The sequence below is a fragment of the Cygnus olor genome, chromosome 3, assembly GCF_009769625.2.
Source record: "Cygnus olor isolate bCygOlo1 chromosome 3, bCygOlo1.pri.v2, whole genome shotgun sequence".
Lineage (NCBI taxonomy): Eukaryota > Metazoa > Chordata > Aves > Anseriformes > Anatidae > Cygnus > Cygnus olor.
In genome coordinates, this window is record NC_049171.1 from 75,315,179 (window position 1) to 75,331,696 (window position 16,518).

The 16,518-nt window shown below is 41.8% G+C and overlaps 2 long non-coding RNA genes across 4 annotated transcripts in view; one reads left to right on the forward strand and one right to left on the reverse strand.

The window, feature by feature from the left end:
* Nucleotides 1-848: 848 nt before the first annotated feature.
* LOC121068358 lies at nt 849-10,602 on the reverse strand. The gene is made up of 3 exons (XR_005818828.1): nt 10,376-10,602; nt 9,533-9,632; nt 849-1,168 (listed from the first exon to the last, which is right to left on the reverse strand). It is a non-coding gene; the product is annotated as an uncharacterized LOC121068358 (long non-coding RNA).
* Nucleotides 8,361-16,518, forward strand: part of LOC121068357 — a 33,142-nt gene continuing 24,984 nt past the window's right edge. Inside the window, exon 1 of one of the 3 annotated variants that reach the window (XR_005818825.1) lies at nt 8,361-8,976. This is a non-coding gene — a long non-coding RNA (uncharacterized LOC121068357). The remainder of the gene's footprint in view (nt 8,977-16,518) is intronic. The other 2 variants (XR_005818827.1, XR_005818826.1) reach the window with 2 other exon arrangements.

The following is a 16,518-nucleotide window of genomic DNA, read 5'->3' on the forward strand; positions in this document are numbered from 1 at the left end:
GCCTGGACATGGTGAATTATCAAAGGGAGTTCTGCCTCTGGCTTTCTGCTTTTCCCTAAGAACATTCTGTGAAAATCTATTTAGTATCATGAAGCATATAAAATGACAAACAAAGCTGTCTTCCAAAGGCTCAAAGGTTTGACCTTAGAAGCGTGTTAGCAGAGGCCTCATGAAAATGGAAGCCAGACGTCACATTAAATGCTGCAAAGTCAGTGTGAAGTTCCATATGGGTCAAAGCAGCTTCAAAAGGATTGGGGGGGGGGGGGGGGGGGGGCGGGGGTTTTTAATGCATAGGTACTGTGTCATGGCATTCTGTTCATATGTACTTACTACTTTTAGCAACACAGCAAAATCCTTTATAAACTGAACTTGTCCAATCAAGTGATCTAATTTTGATCTTAGGTAAACTATTGAGTTTAAAAACCAATGCTGTAATCTGATGATTTGGTAACATGAAATACTACTTTGTTCATGTGTGGCTGCTAAAATTGCACTGTGTTTAGAAATGAGGCAATCAGATAACATTTTTTGATTCTGTTGCTCCCAAGGCAGAAAGTGGATTTTAATTTAAAAAAAAAAAAAACGCTACCTTTTACATTGGAAAGAGGGATGGAAATGCACAAGTCTTAGGACAAGTAATTAAATGCATGGGTGGAAAGAGCTGGCTTAGTAGAAAAAACTATCTGAAATAATGGTTATTAGAAAATCACTTAACAGACCTGCATATTGGAGCATGCAAAGAAGTACTAACAGTACTACGTGTCATGACATATCAGTGCTGAATTATGAATAGAGAAGTTCTTGATGTTATTTAAAAAAAAAAAAAAAAAACACTTCATGCAGGAAAACAGGATTTAATTGTTGTTTATTTAAGCATAATTTAACTCTTCTCATCAGGAAGACCAAATTTCAGAAACCTCTGACCAGGTCTACTTAGCACTGTGCACTGAGGTGAACCTCAGAAAAGCAATCTTGTCTGCATTGAAAGCATACTCAGGCTCCCTGTAATTCACACTTTGACAGGAAGCATGTTGAAGTATGTCTCTCTTCCTCCTTGGCATACGACAGTTATCCTCTTGTCCCCTTGTTTTCTGCACCGTGTAGTCTTTCAGATGTTACCATGCGTGGGCACCACGTAGCCACCTTCCAGGAGAGCTGCAGGGAATTGCTGCAGAGGAATAGAGAACTTCAACACTCAAAGGAGCGTTTAATGCCCAGCGCTAAAGGACATAATTTATTGTATGACTACTTCTGCTTATCCTTGTTTTCCCACAAAACAGTGAGTGAATGCTCACAGATAATTGCACCCATCCGTACTCAAGATCTACTTTACTCAAATTTCCTAGTCAAGCAGACACCTAGAATTACTTTATAAGCAAATAAAATACAAATGATCTCTTCATCCCACATATAAATATATTAAAGCCTTCTGGGAAATATACACTGTGATATTTCTCTTATGCTTACTCAGATGCCCTCAGTGTGAATTTTTACTAATTACCTAGAAAGTCCATGTGCACAAACCTGCACAACATATTTGGCGTGTTTTTGATATGGAGTCCAGTATATCTAGTGAGTTTGAATTAAGTGGGTTGAACATCAATCACCAAACACACAGAGCTGTGCATGGCACTTTCTCTCTGTTCCTCTTAAAAGCAAATTGACAGGAAGCTTTGTTGCTGGCAGATGAGCTCTTACCGTCTGAGCAGAGGCACTATTGTTAGCATGAAATCGTAGAGATTCCAGTAAGTTCATAATAAGAGGAGAGAAATCTAGGACTGTTTCAGTCTCAAAGGTCAAATATGTACTGATGTAAACCTATGTACTTTCACTAAAGTCAATGAGTCTAGGCCCATTCACAATAGCTGAGCATTACTGCCTGTATGTAATTAATCTGTGTTTTTGTGTGTGTTTTCTTTTTTATTCTGCATGACTTGGCACCCATCGAAAGCCAAAGTACATTAATAGGACTGTATGAATTGCCTGTAAAGGCAGACCTATCTTCTCAGAAGCTTCTGCCTTGCTGACGAGTGTGTAGGAATACCATGTTGTTAGTCTAACCAAAATGATTCTTAAACAGATCTCTTCTCTTATATTGGCCAGGGAAACACGGAATAAGAGAAACAACATATTATGAACCCACCATTATTTTTTTACTGCTGTGGAATTTAAGCAGATCCTCAGAAGAAAATAAGGCTTTATAACTCTCAATGCATCACTTCTAGGAAAGGAGACATAGAGTTGGTCCCTGTTGCATGTTTTGCTACGTCGTATTTACCAGTACATCAGATAAAGTACAAGATCCAGTGCCCAGTCTGCCTGTTTCCTCTTAACCCAGTGAGTGGATACCTGCATTGCTGGATTACAACTTGTGCCTTGTTTTCTGCTTAATGAATCTTCCAGTCTTTTTGTAAAGTGGGAGAGGCAGAGGTGGATCGTGTAACACATACAGCCCATAGGCTAGCAGGTTGGGCACCCTGCTTGCAGGAGGTGAGAGAAATGTGCGTGAATCTCTTACGAAAGAAGAAAGAATTTAATCTGTTTCTGGCAGACAGTCCTACAGAGTTGTATTTGGTACATCTTGAGATACTTGGGTAAAGTCCTATCTCTGAGGAGACAGGTGCTACAGGAAGCATTCCCTAGCCTCTTATTGCTAAGTATAGGTGTAATCTACTAACTGCAGCCATCTGGGAAGTGATGCTATTTGAAGAACTTCAAGACTCTCTAGCTCTGGAAGATGCTGTGTAAAATGAAGCACTATCCTGGTTTACATGGACTGTGCTCAATCATCCATAAACTTCATTGGCTGTTGTATGACCCTTAGGTTTTAAAGGTTCCTGGCATCCCTTTATGTCTGGGTTATTTGGAATCCTCAATGAGAGCTTCTTCTCTTTTGTTTGACTACTTCAGATTTAAGTGCTGAGCTATCCTATATTTGAGTGTTGTGAACTGGAATTACCGTTTCCTTCCTAAAAACCTTAATGAGCTGAATTAGAAGAATACTGAAGTCATCACAAAGAAAAAACAAAACACAAACCCCTCCTTTGGAGACATCACATGCAATCCCAGTCAACACTGCTGAAGAAAGAGGCAAGATTAGGGGTAGGGGAGGAAAGAGGGTCTGGTAGATAGGAAGAGACGTGGAGAGCTAAACAAAGGATCAGAAGCAATATGTTTGCTATCTACAAATAAACATGCTACAAAAAGAGATTTATGTAGGTTAAAGGACAAAGATAGTGCAAGATCAAATAGCTGTGAAGTAGCCAGAGTTAAATAGAGCTGCATGAAAGAAAGCTGACAAACTGTCAGAGGAATGAGATTCTGGGGTCCCTATCAGAAAAAAGTGACCTGAGGGAAACCCAATTAAATAATAAAAAAAAAAAGTATCAATTTATGAAAGTGACAAATGACACCTGTCAGTCTGAAATCAGTAACCCAGGATGTCCTGTTTAGTCCCATGTCCTATGTTTATCTTTCAGTAAAAGGGTTGGTTTTTGTTAACTTTCTAGGAGGTTTATTTCCTCCTGTGCTGGAAATGGGTTACAAAATATGCATTCTGGTTGTTGTTCCAGGTGCAAACTAAAATATTTAGGTTCAGTTTATTCTATTCGCAGAGGAGTGCATGTTCATGCAGGAGGACACTGTTCTAGCAGCTGATGAGCCGGAGGAGAGGCTGTACTGCTTTCAGCCCCAGGCTGTTTGAAATGATTTTTCACTGTCCTCTGTTCCCTGTGCTCATGAAATCACAAAGACAGTACTACCAATTCTAAATATTCTAAATTATAACTAGAATAGTTGCTGTAACAGATGACATCCTCATTTTGTGTTCAAGATATCAAGATAGTAAGAATTTCAAGAACCAGAACTCTAAGTTGTCATTTGCCACCTGGTTTTAGAGATAAAAGCTTCATTTTTTATAGTTACAAGAATAACAGCTAACTGTCATTTTTTAAATGAGAGCTGAGATCCTTGTACATGATTCTAGAAACTGGGACTTCACAAAAATACCAAATAACATGCGAGAGAGAGAAGCCTTCCTCAGACAAGTATTTATTTTTCCAGATAAAAAACATACAGCAAAACAACCTCTCCAGAAAGTATGCTGGTGGAATGGGTATTTTTATAAGCCATCCTTCCTAGCAATGGGTCTGGAGGAACAAGCAGCAACAAGGAAGTGCAATGTGAGAGGAATACCAGTTTATTGTGGGAGCAGAGATCTGGAAGGGCAGAAGGGCGAGAAGCTTCTTCTGCATAGTCATCACTCCTGGAGGTACCCAGATCTGGCTTTGCCCAGATAGGCAGAAGAAAAGGGACTGTCCTTGAAGCTAAACACCTGGCTCCTGGAAGTAGCAGCAGGAAGCAAAGAACTTTTTAGGAACTACCTATGACTTTAAATACTTGTTTTAGGAAACCAGGCACAACTACCACTAGTGCGGCCTGCAAATGAGCGTTTGTACTTGAGAGCAAGCCAGGTCAGGCTGACACTCCCCAGCTTCTTGCAGCTCTAGAAGAAGCTACAAAAGAAACCCCCAGATCCAAACATCATGTTCCAGTTAACAAAAATCAGGCTGGCACTCTTGACCATGTCCAAACAATTGAGGAGGCTGAACACAAAGTTACGTGGTCAATTAGTCAAACATAACATTGCAAGACTTCTTGACCTTTCAAAACTGGAATGAATTTGCCAAACAGGAAAGTGTAGGAATGAAGCAGAACAAGTAATTCAGAAACCCTCTGGGTGTAATCTGCCAATGCCTTGCACCTTCAGCTTCATCTCTGGCCTCCTAGCAGAGTAATTTGTGAGTGTCAGCAGATTTCCAGCAGTGAGAGCAGAATCCTGCACAACCTGCTCTGTCACTTCTGCTTGTGTGAATTAGAAGAATGGTGTTTTATCCCCATTTTATGCTGAGAAATGTGTGTCTCCCAGTGTATCTCTGACAAGTGCCTGCTCCAGCTGGGTTATTAAATGAATGTTCACTGCAGGACTAATGCAGAGAAGTAAGGACATAAGGATAGCTGTACTGGTTCAGGCTGAGGGCCTCTCTGCCTCAATATTTGGTTTCTGACTATGCCGTAGGCAAAGACATGGGGAGGAATCAGGTTGGTGCAAGAACATGTGATACTTCTCTCATGTAGTCTTCCAATATCTAGTTTTCATATAACTAGTTTCCAATATCTAGTTTTCTATTTTTTTTTCTTGTTTTCCTAGTTTTCTTTTCAGGTTAGTTTCCTGAATTTGATGTGGTGTAGCTCTTTGGCAGCCTTCAGCTGATCTTATCTTCAAGTACTATGGGGTTTGCTCCCAAAACTGTTATCAACATAATGATGTTATTTTTTTTCTGTTTCATTCTATTTTTTTCCTAATTAATACTAATATCCAATTTACTTTTCTGACTACTACCTCAATACACAGCCATGTGTTCATCCAACTGTTGTAACCTCAGGACCTCACTCTCAAGTACGTTACCAGCTTAAAGCCCAGCTTTTTGTATGTGGAACCATGATCTGACATGTACCACGTAAGCAAAAATATGTGTGGTAGAAATCTCATATATGGGTGGCACAACTTTTTATCATCAAGTCCTTTGAAGTCCCCTGGTCCTCCTTCAAGCTTTCCCATAGTGCTGAATACATGGTTGAAAAATGGGACAAATGAAAGGGCTGAAGACTCTGAGGAAGAAGAGTGAAATGCAGAGGATCTTTGGTCTGGCCCACATCTCTGGCTGTTGCTGTGTGCTGGCAGCATGTCCAGCAATGGCAGGAAGCCTCTGTATTTATACCTGAACTCTTCCTGGCCTGCGCATGACACCCTGTCCCACACCTGCCTGAAGCTGCCAATACATCTGGCCCCCAAGTAGCAATGGCTCCTGAGGCCTGTATTTTTTTTTTTTCTCACCTTGACCTGTATGTCCCTCTGCAATAGCTGTTGCTGTTTCCTCTGGAGATAGTCGCTGTGGCCAGGTTCCCTGTGGCAGTTTGGAAGCAGCAGTGCAGGCCCGGCAGCATGGGGCCTTCTGGTATACCCAGGCCTGTCACAGGCTGAAGGTTTTAAGAAAGGAACGAGATGAAAGCCCAAGAATAAACCAGGCTGTCAGTCATACAAGTGCCTACGAGGGCTTCAGAGCAAACAGCAAATTGTTATTGTTGGTCCTCCTCCACTGGTGCCATATGAGTTTTGGTTTGCCCATGGAGCAGGCAATTTTCTCCCCTGGAGCCAAACCTTGCCTGGCAAGTGAGCAGGCTGCCTGCATTTTTGTTGCTGATTGTTATTTATTTTATTTTTTTAATAGGTTTCAAGTGAATCTAGCAGAATTGGCAATTAGTTTCTGTACCATCAGCATTCTCAGGATGTTAGTGCTGAAAAGCAAAATGCGCACCAATTACTGCTACATTGTCTCTGTGAAATGTTCTGCTCCACAGACAGCTTACACATAATTCACCCAAACAGCTATTTCTCCAGTCAGGCTTTTCATCCACCTATACCACTTCATGGAGGAAGGGGATAAAAGCTGCTGCCCTTTTGCTTCCTGGAAGGATTTTGCAACCAAGAGTCTGGACTGGAAACACAGATATTAATCAGCTCCCAAACACCACCCCAAAGGGTAAATCTTTACATTCAGATATTGGCTAAAGTAGGCATAAACTGCTACCTCAGTTAGCTCTTCAAGTAGCAGCAAGCAGTGCCTTTTTGGAGACTGCTCTAAGTGGCAAGCAGTCATCTTTAAATTTGGGGAAAAAAAAAAAAAAAAACAACAAAAAAACAGCCACTTGAAGCTGATTTCCCTGCTGTGTCACAGGTTACGGACAAAATTCCACTCAGTTCCCCTTCTGCCAGTAGGGGAATGCATAAAAACTTCACCAGTCATGAGCATTACAGTAATACAGTACTATTACTGTGCATATGTATATATGTAAATGTGCAGTGTATGTATATATGAGTGTAAAAACTGTGATACATGAATATGTATATCCATACATATATACTACAGCATGTGGTAGTACTGCTGCAGGATTACACTGCGCACTGGTTTTCCCCAGTTTGCACTGTTGCCTGGGTTTTGCGGAGGTAGGGGTTTTGCTGACAGTTCCACAGTGCTGGCAGGGAAGGGAGGGCAGAAATCCTCAGGCCTTTTGTTCCAGCTACATGAATTGCCTGATTTGCCTTTCATGAAAAGGAAGATGAGGAGTAAGGCTGTACTCATTTACACTCAGTACAAAGACTGCCACCCAGTGCCCTTTGAGGGCAACAGGAGTCTTTCCAAGTGAACCAAAACTGGAGGTTTTTCTGTAGTTTCAGTAGTTTCAGCACAGCTAACAGAGCTGTGAAGAACAAAGAAGAACAAAGGACACCATGCATTTTTGGAATAGCATGGGAAGGTCTATGCTGAGCTGCAGACAAGCCCTGTGCTTGTCTGGAACCACACTTATTAGTGTTCCTCAAGTTTGGGGTTTTTCTAAAGACTGCTAATCCCCCATGCCAGATCAGAGTAGTGACTCGGTAGGGAGTCCACTACTTGGTGTGTTATCAGCAGTGGTATGAAAGACACCGTGATCAGGGGTGGGAGGAGTGGGGTTGTGTCTAGAGGAAGCCTCCTCCTTCCCACCGTCAGCTCTTCTCTGAATTCCCCAAACCTAGGAAACTTGGCTATACAATTCACAGTACTGGGACATCATGCTTGCAGTTTTCCAGAGAAAAATAAAATATAAAATAAAATTAAATAGTAATGCAAAGCCTGGAGATGGATTTATATTGAAAAAACATGCCTGGACACTAATTTGGGAAGATTTGAGCTGGATGCTTAGACTGGCACCTACCTTGAAGGAGCACAATGAATATTAGATCATGACTCAGTGAAAACTTGCATCTAAATGCACATGTGAACTTTGTGGCTTGAATTTTTCTCTGCAATAAATCAGTTTTATTTAAGTAATACACTTGTCTTCTACTTAGGCATTCAGTGGAAGGGACAGTGACAGGATGCCCTTGGGACAGGCCTTTTTTAGTTGTCTGGAAAAATATTATTGCTTACATATCCATTAAAGCAATAATTCCACCTTAAGCATGTAAAAGGTCAATGATATGTGTCCTTCTGTGTATTTACTGACCATATCTTTGCTGTGATGGCTCATTACTGACACTGCACCTTTTGCACTGAGGATAGGTGAGTATGAGTGGAGCATCCAATGCTGAGGTCGGCACCATTACTGGAAAACATCCAGCCTTTCTGGACCTGCTGCCGTTCACACGCTGCACTGACATTTTGCAGCTCCTAATATTTTGCTGCCCTGGGCAACCACCTATTATGCATTTTTGTTGCAAAGCCAATCTACCATGGAAACACTTCCAGCCCACCAGCAACTGCAATTTCATTAGGTCATTACAGAGATGTTAAAACACAGGTTGCAGATGTATGCATTGCAACATGAAGCATGAAATAAGTACCGCTTTGCTTTGAGATTAGACTGCCGTCGGTCTTGTTTATGCCAGTGGAGTCTGGCATAAGTTCCTTTGTATCATTTGAGAATTTGTGTATGCAACAACAGGTAGATCCGTATACCTGAACCCCAACTTTAATAATTGGTCACTTTCACGAAAAACAGTGGTAAGTGCTGCACAAGGCAACACAGTGCTGCCCAGAAGCCCAGGGTGAGCATGCTGCATGAACTGCTGTCCTTGTGATGCCGGGAATAGGGGGTGATGTGCACGAGCTGTCACCGCACGGCTGGTGGGGACACAGCAGCATTGTTTCATCGGGCTGAAAGTCTTTGTCATGAGCCATAACGGAAGGATGACAAAGATTTGTCCCTCTGCTTTTTCATGCAGTGCGTGGCCCTTTAAAGCCATCCTTTGTGACCTCAGTGACTCAACATGAGGGACATCAGCAAAAGGGAAAGGAAATGCCAGAGCATGACACAATTGTTTCCAGGCGAGCAGGTTCCTGGTGGAGAGCCAGGTGCTGATACCCGGACTCACACGTAAGTCTTATGTCGTGGAGCTGCTCGGGGTCAGGAGCTGTGCGCGGGGCCTGTGGCAAAAGCCGGCCTCTCCACATGCAAACTGAGATAGTCCGTGCATTTCTGTGAGCAGTGGTCTGGTGTTCCACTTGTGTGCAGGATATACAGTGCATCTGGAATAATTAATTTCTAAGCCTATTGTTGCTTTCTTGTGGATCAGAAGTTTGCTGCTTCTAAGGCCGGCTGACTGTATTCAATATCTCTTCCTGTTTAACTTTGTTATTCCGGCCTCCTGCCTTTTTTTAGGACCTGTCTTTTCATTTTTCCCTTGAACTAGAGAATTTGCCTAAAGTATGGATGAGTCATGGATACCGTATTTCCTCTTCTCTGCAGCACGTTCACATTTTTGAGCAATTACAGCTGACAGTGATCAGCTATACTTCCAAAATATCCTTTTCAGGGAGGAAAAGGGAGGAATGGTGATGCTGAAATCAGCCTGAAAGGTAAGTCACTAAAAGAGAGAGAGAGAAATAAGAGACAGAGAGTCTTAGAAGGGCAGCCAAACATGGGTACTTACTGTGCAGCATTTGATGGCAGTGCTTCAACTGATAACGTTCCTGTAATCAGAGACACTCTGTCATACGTGTCAGCAGCCATCAGGCATACCACAGGCAGCTCTAAATACAAATATCAGAAGCCAAAAGGATAAATAACCGGAAGGCCTATTCATTTTCCCTGCTCACAGCATGGCATTTTCTGAAGGGTGGGAAGGTTAGTTTATAACAGAGGATGTAAAAGATGCTGCCAACTCTGCATTGTCCCATCAAAGCCATACAGCTCCAGCTCCAAATTGTGGTTCTTACCTCAAGGACTTTAGTAATGATAATTAATTGTCATCATTGGATTCATTATAATTAATTACAATTAATTGTTAATTATGCCAATCATATTTTTAAAGCCTTTCATTTTTCTTTCAGAGGTCAACTTTTGCATCTTGTCTTGTGTCCCAGGCTGTTTCCTTAAGTAGGTCTAGTGGTTTTGCTTCTCTTGTTTCTGTGGGATTTTTTCTTTTTCTTTCTTTATTTAAAAGGTGTAGCAAATATTCCCTTCATAAAGAAATCTGCTATTGAGGTTATTAAGGGCTAAAGTTTACAGGGTAACTATAACCACTCTCTTTTCACCCCTAAATTGTAAGGCTGTATGGGGTTGGTAACAGAAGTCCTTTGAGTATCAGAGAGAAAATCAGGCTTGTCATAGGCAGTGATTGAGAAGAGAGGCTAATTCCAACTGTCTCTTTCCACATATCAGAGTACCTTATATAAGAGCCCATCATGCACTCATCTGTAATAGAGAGTATTTGTGTAACGATCACCGATGCCACACTACAGTCAGCTAGAGCCCTAGAAACGGTCATCCTGACCTTCAGTCATGACTGGAAGAAGATCATGTTGCAGTCCCACTACACACAGCAAGTTCTTCCAGCAAATCTTTTGTAACTTTAGCACAAGGTGGGCTCCATAGCTGCTCTTTTGAAGAAGCATGTGTGGGAAGGAGTCTGCTCTAAGCATCTACCTCTGGAAGAGTTCTCAGCACAGCTGAAGAGTGCAGCTAGGAAGCTGAAATCTGCATAACTGTGCTGCTTCCTGGTTATTGCTTCATTCCTGATGTACTGCATCATCTCTCCTGACAGTAAACAGTGCTGTCAGTTTTTCTATCTACTTCCAGGGAGTGTATAGGACAGACAGGAGAGGAGAGTGCCAGCGCTCAGGTGCTGTATTTTGGGAGGCTGGTCCTCTGGAAGTCTGCTTGGTGAGGGACTCTCTGGGAAGGACAGGACAGTAGCTGAGGGTGAGGTACTCATTAGCCATAAAAAGTCCCTCTATTTACTTGCTTACTCATCTGAAGGTCTGCTGATAAATCTCAGAATATTGGACGGGAAACTGACTATTTATTGTGTGTTTTTCTTGATATAGCTAGAGCCTTACTTCCCAAATCTGTGTTGGATGAAACATTTCACTCCAGTTAGTGACCTGTCCTTCACTTCCTCAAGGACTGTCTTCACCCTCTTACAGCTGAGGGGAAAGCACAACCCCTTCTTCTCTCCACATCTCTTTAAGACATTCCCATGATGAGAGGCACTAATGTAATTGTAGGTGGTTGGCCTTCCAGCCCTCCATTTATGTGTAAGGGGCAAGCTAGTTTAATATGATTTTTAATATTATTTATATGATTTAGTAGATTAATATGATTTATATGGTTTCATTTATATGATATGATTTAATATGATTTAATAGATTAATATGATCAAAATGGGTAGAGTTACCCAAACAGTGTTCAAATGGGGTTTTGCTATGTGTGTGAACACAAGTGGTCCCCAAAGACACCCAAAGAAGTCGTTTGTGCTTTACCAACAACAGATGGTAGGCTATTTGAAGGAAAGTCGAAGGATCTCAAAGAAGAGATGAGACTGATGCTTCCGAACTACTGGTCTAGAAAGACCCCAGTAAATCTATGTTTATTTACACTTCACAGAGGTCTGAGAATACCATTTATTAGAAGACTGAGATACCAGTTATTGATAATTAATCCTTTCTTCAACATTTTTTACAACCATTTCCTTTAGTGAGAGTAACCATTATAGGCAGCATGCACAGAAGTGGTCCCCAGCTTTGTTTAAAACAGCACAAACTTTAATGCCTTTTTAGAGACAGCACCATGGTCCATTTATGCTAGCTGAAGATCTGCCACTTCAACTTAAATTATTTGAAACTGTATTTAGAGAAAAAGCTATATCTGCTTGAAGTAGTTTAGCAGTTATAAACGTAAGAGCTGGAAAGGATATCAGAATTGCTTGTTAAACCTCACCTGGGGGAAACACGGATAATTCTGATGGCTCTGCCCACAGGAACAGCTGCTGATAAATAGGGGATCAGCAGATAGTGAGGGTTAAGGTTAGTAAAAGGCAAAGTATGGAGCTCTGACCAGAGAGTCCCTGAAAAGAGACTGGCTGGAGGGATGAGTAGGCCGCAAAAAGAGTTCTCTTTTTCAGATGAGTTCCCCATGAGGGAGTCTTGGGGAGGGGATGAACCTAAGGCTAGCATTAGGATTAGGGCTGGGTGAGAGACAAAGCCTAGAGCTCCATCTGGCATAGAGCTGCAAAGGGTCTGCCAAAAGATGGTGTATGTTGCAAAAACAGTTCTCCAAGGGGATCTTGTTCAGGGCAGGCATGACTGGGAGAATAGGGCTTTGGCTTAGTTATGGTCAATACTTGTGGTAAGGGTTAGGACAGGAGACAGGTAAAACCTTAAACCCCATTTGGCATGGGGCTGCTATGCAGTACCCCAAAGGATGATGAAGGATGAAAAAAGATTTCTCCACAGAGCTTGTTTACACTGGTGTCATAGCATAAGGATCAGCTGAGGCCAAGGCCAGAGCCTAGGGTTAGCAAGGAACAAAGTCTACAGCTGCATCAGGTGTGAGGCTGCAGACAGCTGCCACAGCATGGTATAGACTACAAAATCTTCTCCCCTAAAAGTTTTTTATTGTGTGCTCTGGATAAATTTCTTGGCATAGGGCTTCTGTGGCCTAGGCAAATATCATGGGAGAACACTGAATGAGAGAGAAAGCCTAGAGTGGCAGGGGTGTGAGATTGCAAAGGGGCTGCCTAAGGCTGGTGTAGGCTGCAGTAGTTCTCCCTGGAGATTTTTCTGTGATTCTTGGGTAGGAGTCTTGAGCTAAGGCTTGTTCATACTCAGTTTAGGAGAAATCTTAAGATTAGTGTAGCAGTAGTGATGGTGGTATAGGCATTTAAAATCAACTCAATGCTCTGACTTTGAAGAGCCAGATGTTTGGGTGCTTCTCTGGGCATGGAGTAGCCAACTCCAACTCTCTGCCCAGGCACTGTATTCTGATAGCTCTTCTTCATATGAAAGTATGAGGGGTCTGACCACTGAAACTCACTGCCATAAAATCTATTCTAGAGTCAGCAATAATGAAAGCACAAATATACTGTGATACCCAGCTGCCATTTTTTCAACCACCTCTTCCCATTACTCTTGTTCAAGGTGGCTTTTGGAAATACAATAGCAGCCAGTGTCTTCTCTACACTACTTTTGCTTCTTGACAATGCTGTTGATGTAATGTTAGGAATTTTGAAGAAGATAAATCGAAAGTAGGCAAGAGCAATCAGTATTTTATACTAAGTTAAATCAAGAGGACCTACTTGAGTTACTTACCAAGAGTAAGTTAATATAAATCACTGGGGTTACAGATAGGGCAAGCAGTATGAGAGAAGAAAGTTGCCTAGGACTCTCCTGTTCACAAAGTCTTTGTCATCTTTTTGGACCATGTGTCCGTTGCCTTCGTTGTCTCACTTGCCTTAGTGCTGTGAATACCTATGAAGTGCTGGGATGTGAAAGAGGATTCTGCTAGTTTGAGATGTGGAGCTGGAGCAAAGGCTCATGCAATGCAGCAAGGTTCAAGGTAGAGATGCTCATGTCCAGCATGTAGGAATGCCAAATTCCCAGGTATAATTATGGAGGTGTTTGGGGTTGACTTTCAGGTATCTGATTTTCCTGAATCTGCTGGTATCTTTTGGAGCATTGATTGTATTGAGATGTTAACTTACAACATAGTCACTTCTTGCACCAGTGGTGCAGTGATATTCTTCAACTGTTGGCCAGATATATAATAGCTTTCTCTATAAAGTAGTCTCAAGGGATGACCATTTGGCTCCTTTCACTAGGCCTAACATTTCCCACACTTAAATATGAGCCTGTCTCTGTGTATATGCAAACCTGAGAGAATTCCTGGTGGTAAAATACATTGAAGGTGAACTTGGTACTAGTGAACAATAGTTCACTGTTGAACTACAAGAACTAATTTTTTTTGGAACAACTTATAAAATGTTAGAGTTTGTTTGCAGTCTACTTTGGAATAACTTCAAAACCTTTCAATGGAAAAAAAAAATATGGTATTCACTTCAGGTTGTCTCTCAAGAAATGACCAGAGTCTACCTTAGAGCTTTGAGACCTGTTAAAAAGCTTCATCAAAATAAGTGTATCTTGGTGAACTATTTTGGCTTTGACTTAATCAGTACTGTTATGGAATTGCTTTTAACTGAAAATGTCCGTATTAGTTTGGCACATCAGTAGAGGCGTCTTTAAAATGCCCATTTACACTGTGTATTTGTTCTTACGAGTTTAGAGATTATGATGTTCAAACACTTTAACACTCCAGATTCAAAGACTTTTTGAACTTCCTGCTCTGCACCGTTTCTATTCTTTCCTTTCAAGTGAAAAATTAAAACTGTGATTAACAAACGTACATCTGAAATTGGGAGATCTCCCTACAGGCTGCAGAGGTTGGCTTATGCAGGAAATGTTGTTTCCAGTAATTGAATATGGCGATATAATTTATAGCTGCTCAGCCACAAGTTTGAACAAATCAGACATAATGCTACTGATTAATTGGATTTTTTGTTTATCACAGTACCACAATCTTTAGGCAAAAGATGATAGCTCCCATTTTATTTAAAGCTTTCCAGAAGGCAAAAGGCTTCTGAGAACTAAATTCCTGGCTTCTCACATTGCTGCCAGTCAATGGGATGTCCTTCACACTGCAGAATTTGTAATGGCTTGCACAGCACCATATGCCCCACTGCTGAATCAGCCTACATGCAGTGTATGCATGTGCATGCACATGAGCATTTGCACACACATGCATGACGACCGTTTGGTGATCTTCTCTTTTTGAAAGAAATAAAAAATATTTTATTCATTGTGAAGTGGGGCAGCAGTTCCTAGATTATTACAGTTGTTCTCTTCGTAGGTGATTCTGTGATTTTTTATTTATTTTTTTTACCCACAGCATTTAAGGCCTTCAAAAAATAATTGCTGTGCAAAATTGTGTTGCTTGTTCTGAAACAAGTGTGGTTGGCTCCATTGAAGCAGAACAATGCTATGATAATCTATTATTGTTACTTTCTACATTTTAAGGTACTAGCCTTGTGTTTAGTACTGAATGAAACACAAGAGATAGTGTACAGCCTATTGACTGTCTCTGAGCTCACTGCTCAAAGGCTGGGACAGGAGAAGGTTATTTGTTCAGTTCCTGCTGAGCTTTGTAGCTCCATCCCAATGTCATAGGTACAGATGTTAAGGCCATTACTGGATTTGTCAAGCCCTTTGCCATATAGCTTATGGAGAAGGGAAATGACAACCTGGTCTGGGACCTAAGAAATTAAGCTGAGAAGTGAGAACTCTGGAATTTTTTCCTTTTATAAAGAAAGTGTGTGAGTGTCCTGGTACATGGTTTTGTAGTCCCCAAATACAAAGCATTGTTAAAAAGCTAAACAGGAAAGCTTGATTTTCATGCAAAACCAAAGTAACACAAAGTCTGTGCAGATGCTGAGGGCTAGGTGGGCTGTCTTGCCATGAACGAGGAGGCTTCCCTGTAGCCTCTCAGTGACTTCTCATGCTGGTGGAGCAAGTGTGTGTGCAGTGCCAGGAGCGCACAAGTCTCACTATGAGACTCGGTAGCCTGCTCCTCCCCATGGTGTGACTATCATGGAGGGTCCCAGGAGAGGTGAGGACTCTCTGGTTTGCTCTCAGGGAGCAACTGGTTGTCAAGACTAAGCTACAGCGCCGTAAATTAACCTGGTGATATCAGCCTGCTCTCTAAGCAGGGAGGGAAGAGATAAGGAAAAAAGATGGGTCTGTGGAAAAGTTTGTGTGAAGAAGGTGGAACTCAGTTCCATAATGGAAATAAACTAAGATGTTTACCATTCCCTATGACATTTCTCTTTGCTCCTTTCCTGTTCAGGCAGGGCCTTTTTGAAGTCTGTGGGAGTCTTGCCACTGCTTTCACAGGATTTTGGATCAGAACCATCCAACTGTCTGTGCTGCTGACATATATCTGGCCCTTACCTGTCGCTTTCAAGAAATGTGCTGCTGTGGCCTAGGACTGGCTGCTCAGGAGCATCAGTTTCCCCTGAAGGCTTGGAAAGCACATAACGTGTTGTAGCTGCACAGCTGTGGTACAAATGTTAATGCACGGTGAAGTGATTGGGTGAACCCAGCAGCCCAGCATTTATGTGCATGTGTTGGGTTTGAGTTTATTTCAGCAAAGGGATCTGTGCAGAGGAAGTGGCAGTGACACAGTCCTCTGGAAACTGGATCCCAGGCAGGAGCAGCCCATCCTGCTGAGCAAGGGCTGCTCTGATGTGTGAGCAGAGGCATGCCCCAGCCTTGCCCCATCATGGTACGGGTCCCTTTTCAGCATGCAACAGCTTTAGTATGTGGCTCTGCTCTCTGTGGAGCAGACAATTGGGTGGTTTTGTATGGTTTGGGGAGCAGGTTGAAGTTGTTAGCTTAGAGATCACAACTCTCCAGCAAAAAGAAACATTATAAGACCTTTATGATTATAAGTACATAGATGTATAAGTACAAACAGGCCTTTATGATTATAAGTACTGGGGAAGGGTTGGGGGGGAAGAGTATTAGAATCATATTAACTCTTTTTCATGAGGAAAAAAAAAATAAAAATAACAAGTGAGTTTTTGTT